Source organism: Thunnus maccoyii, chromosome 24, assembly GCF_910596095.1.
Source record: "Thunnus maccoyii chromosome 24, fThuMac1.1, whole genome shotgun sequence".
NCBI classification, from domain to species: Eukaryota; Metazoa; Chordata; class Actinopteri; order Scombriformes; family Scombridae; genus Thunnus; species Thunnus maccoyii.
The window spans coordinates 417,116-422,226 of record NC_056556.1 but is presented as its reverse complement, the minus strand read 5'-3'; the positions used below and the strand labels follow the sequence as shown (position 1 = coordinate 422,226).

General features: G+C 38.2%; 2 protein-coding genes across 3 annotated transcripts in view; one reads left to right on the top strand and one right to left on the bottom strand.

Annotated features, from left to right (window-relative positions):
- Positions 1-5,111, bottom strand: part of LOC121891677 (NLR family CARD domain-containing protein 3-like) — a 408,525-nt gene that overhangs the window by 189,505 nt on the left and 213,909 nt on the right. The window lies entirely within an intron of this gene.
- The window catches only part of LOC121891683 (NLR family CARD domain-containing protein 3-like), a 110,603-nt gene that overhangs the window by 28,802 nt on the left and 76,690 nt on the right, over positions 1-5,111 (top strand). The window lies entirely within an intron of this gene.

The following is a 5,111-nucleotide window of genomic DNA, read 5'->3' as shown; positions in this document are numbered from 1 at the left end:
GGAAAATCAAACTTTATTTGTGTCGCAGCTTTACAATCCACATTTATGTTGAAATCTGAACCGTATATTTGCTTCTTTCTTTCAGGGATTTTTGTATATTTGCTGCTTTTATGTTGTTCTTTTAATATCTGGATGTCTCTGCTTCTGATTGGACATTTATCTCCAATCAAAAAGACAAATCACATCTGTTTCTGCTCTTATAATAATAATAATAATAATAATAATAATAATAATAATAATAAATGAAATGAATAATATAAAAATAGAAAGTAAAAGAATCAAACAGCTCTTGGTTTGGTTTTGTCAGATTTGAGTTAGTTTGATTTCAGGAGCTTGAAGTAGAAGGTAAACCAGATTTTCAAACTAGTTTGAAATGAAAGACTGATGCTGCACTGAAGAGAAATGATGACAAGTTTCAGAGTTTCAAATCCTCTGATCACGTGTTGTTGTTGTGTTTGATTCTTCAGTTGGGCTGAAACATGACGAGTCGTCGGCTGCTGAGCGTCTTCATCCTGCTGTCTGTCCTCACGCTGCTGCTGCCTGCAGCTGAGACACAAACAAACTCCAACTATTCAATCTGGATGACTTCAACTAAACACATTTTCATTCATATGTCAGTGCTTCCTTCTGACCTGTAGGGGGCGCAGTTTCACTCTCTGCACGTCTATCAATCAGTACAAATCCAAATAATGCTGCAGCTGCTAAACTTTAGAAAGATAAATCAAGACTAAATGGAAGGATGACACTTTTATGCTTCAATATATAGAATTATAATATACTCAACATATTATCTATGTTGGTTGGACCAATAGCAGCATTTGAAACTTGTTAAATAAGGCTGATGATTATTCTGTGAAATGGAAATAATGATAATAAGACTATTATTTTTTCTTGCTTTGTTTATGTATTGAATGATAGAGTTTTATTGTAAAACATGTTTGTAGTGAAAAGTATGGGAGCTTATGTGGACTGTCCTGCTGGCACTCTGTCCTTCTCCAGAGTCTCTGACACACTGGCCCCATTTACACCTGCTATTAACATGTGATCTGTATCTGGATACATTATCTGGATAATGACATCTGATCAATGGCTCTTTGCATTGACACCTGCTATTAAAACGCCTTCTGCTTTTCTCAGCTGTGCCCACATTGTGATAGGATCCCAATATGCAAATGAGCTGGGTGGAGCTGGCGGACTTGTCAACAAACATATGGTGTCCCAGGTCACAGAAACTGCTGCCATCAACCGACGTCATTCACTTTTTTGCAGGGGAAGACTTGTAGTTACTGCTACTACTTGGAGCTTTTACGGAGGTTGCTTTAGCTGTCTGGAAGAGGTGGAGCCAGGTGACCTTTCACCTTACTGGGACCTTTTGTTTCTTATCAATGTGTCATACTGTACGGATTGCATTTACACCTGCTGACATCTGATCACAATGCGTCCTGAGTGCATTTACAGCTGCAAGACATTGTATCCATGAAAGCAGATTTCCGTTTTGGAGTAGAGGTTATTAGGGCCTGAGCACTGAAAGTATTGTATTGTATTTTGTGTGTTTGTTTGTTTCTTTCTTATTATTCCGCCACTTCAGACCTAAATTTGACCCCCTAAACATGCTCAAAAACTCACCAAATTTGTCACGCACATCAGGTCTGGTAAAGAATTTGTTAAAATGTAAAAATTAACCCCCAAAGTGCCCAAATGTGCTCTCTAGCGCCACTTATGTAACTAAAGTGGCCACCACAATATGAGGTGGGGGACAATGATATAGTTTGATGTGTTTGTTTGATACCATGTTGGTTTTCCTCCTGTCCTCCCCAATTTTGTGAGTCACCAGCCGCCACTGGTGTGGGAGTTGAATGCAGCTCATTTTTGTAGGATACAGCAGAAAGGCCTATATACATACAGTACATTATATACAAACTTTGTATGAAGTTTGGTGTTATTATCATTTATTTTACAATAATTATAGGTCTTATATTTATAATTCAGTAGTGGGGATGACCTATGAGGGGAAGAGAAAAAATGGAGTGAGAGTGACAGTTTAGTGATAAAGTGCTGCAGAAAAATACCATCAAAACTAAAATTTGTAGCTCTGTACTGCAGTTTTTCCTTTATTAGGACCCGAGCACCTAGCGGTTCGCTCACACTCTCCATTCAAATATATGAGTATTTTTCTGTGTCCAGCTGCAGTTACTTATTGTCTCTACACACCTGACAGTACACATGTCAATCAAACTTTGACCAGGTCATGTGGGTTAAAAGTCTTTACTTTTCTAAAAATAGACTTGATGAAAATTAGGAAATTAATTTGTTTTACACACAAACTCATCAAGAGTTTTCAATTTACTAATTTAAATTCAAGTGAATGGGCCCAAAACTTGCATAATTTTGATGCCACAGGTGTGAGCGAGACAGACATGTCTCACCCTGCAGGAAACTCTCATCCTCACACCGTTGAGATGTTTCGCCATGACAGAGGAAGTTGCTATAACTTTATTGTAAATGCTCCAGTCTGCACCAAACTTTACATGTTTGATAAGAGTCCCGGCCTGAACACGTCTACATGACAATATTCCATCAGTGATGCAAACTGGCTGAATAGCGCCCCCTACGAAATTTCAGCGAAGCAGCCCCAGCAGCAGGCAAAATAGTGGACAAAGGAAGTGATGTTTATCTCCTTCTTGCACTGTCTGAAATCAGCTCGGGTCTGACGACATCTACACGCCCGTGACAGAAGCCTTCGATTGTACCGCAGCCTGACGTGCACAGAAGGGCGAGGGCCTGTTCAACACTGCTTGCAGCTTTAATTTTGTTTTATTTTACTCTAACCAATCAGTAACAAGTTAATGTAAGAAAAAAAGAAATATGTTGATTGTCTCCATTCTTAATGTAACCCCCATAAATGTAACAGACTCTAAACACTGATTGATATGTAACCCACATTTTTTGAGTCATTGTTGTAGTTTGACTAAAAGTCCAGAGGGTGGCGGTAAGCGCCTGCAGTACGGGCTGTTGTCAGAAACGATGCAGGAGAAAGAAGGTGGGGGAGTAAGAGAGACACAAACAAGCGAACGGAGTCCAGTATGTGTGCAAGCCAGCGAGTGAAAGAGAGGAAAAGTTGTTGTACTTGTTGAAATCAGTGTTAAAGTTGTCCAGAAGAGACTTACCTCGTTCCGGGATATTATTGATTAGCAGAAGATGAAGGAGGATCGCTATTAGATGTGTTTTTGATGACTATTCTATTCAGTGCTAGCTTAAAAATCCATGTTAGCTCATGCTCACTTTATGACGGTGGATGAAAAAACAAACAAACGGAGAAACGTGTTGTTTTTAACTTAAACACAAGCACTGTAAAAATGTGTGATGTGCATTTTCTGACTGATATGAGATGTGAGATATTATTGCTGACAGAAATCATTGTCTTGTGAATTTTATTTTCCATTCATGAGCATGTTTTTATGTTGATTCTGTGAACATTTAAGCCAGTAATAAGCTGATAAAAGGTTAGAAAATAAGCATAAGATCTTGATAAATGTGCTACTAAAAGGAGAATTTGACATGAAGTGAAGTGAACTTGTACGGTGTGCAGGTTGGTGTTTTTGATGATGGATTTTCTGAGAGAGGACTCCAGCAGGCGGGAGGTTTATCACCGACCACGGCTGTCGCGTCTGGGAGAGTCAGAGCCAAGACGCTGCTGGACTCGGACGATCCAGATCTCTGGATTACAGATAAGCTTCAGCAAAATACACAAAAGAGAAAAAAAGGAACTGAACTGAACAAAACTTTCAAGGAAACTAAACTATTCGCATCTGAGGACATAAAGAAGGACTTTAAAATGATATTGAACCGAAAGTGATACTATCCGGCTATTAACAAAAAGACTGAAGGCTGGACAATTTCATTTCATTTATTAATTGATTTATTTATTTATGTGGTTTAATATTTGAAGAGCTCTGGAAAAAGGGAAAACATTTAATTTGGTCTATTGTTTTATTTTGAAGGGGTATATATATTTATTTATTTTATTATTGATAAAATCTAAGAAATATGAGAAATAAACTCTTTGTCTCTATTTTCACTAGTTGAACTTGTGTTTTACTGATCATCCTCCTTAAAGGGCCGATACGTAAGATATTGGTGTAGCTATTTATTTGACACTTAGTCCAATTCATAGCAAGTAGTGGTCACAATGTGATTTTATAAAAACTCATATTTTAGTATTTGAATGAAAGAAATTTCCAAGTCTTTGATGAGAAGTGAAGATGTTTTAAAAGTTTTGTGATTTAGAGTTGAAATGAGTTCAGACAGCAGCTTCTTTTTGCAAACAAGAGAGGAAAAACTCTTCAAGACATTCTGGTCTCTTCAGATGTGAGAAGCTGCCCAGAAGTCCATGATAAGCTGAATTCTCCTTGTTATTCATGCGTTTATTGCAACAACACAAGCTGCACTAAAGAGTTGAGACATCCTCATTCAGCTCAGACCTTTAATGTAAAGGGACGTATAACTGTGCCACCAGTCAGGTGTTTATATGCTGAAATGTCCATGTGCTTGATGTTTGTGTTGAAGACAAAAGCACCGTTGAAAATTCAGATTTCACAACACAAAAACACTATTAGGAGACAGGATCCAACTTCTCCTGCAGCAAAACATTTTCTACAACACAGACACACAATTTCTAGTCTTCACTTCCAAGACTTTGAGAAAGTGAGCTGCAATAAGCGAGGTGGCTTCTGGATCTGTTGCTTCTGAAACGTTGTGGAAACATAAATGAAACACACTACGGCCACATGGACTGAATGAAGAGCTGCACTTCAACTCTTATTATTTAGCTTTGATACAATTTGTGTGAAATTCATTTGAGGTTTGTTGTTTTGGCTGGATTGATGTGTTTGAACTGAACCACCAGATGGCGCCATAATGTGTAAACAAACACAGGTAAGAATGCAGGTAACACAGATGAGGCCTGATTAGCAAATGATGTGATGATCCTATAGGATGGTTTGAAGCCAGTATTCCTGTTTGACCCTGATGAAGGCGTAAGTCCAAACGTTGGCTTTGATTCAGCACCATGATGTTTAAATAAAGTCTGGAAAGCTTTTCTACTCACATTC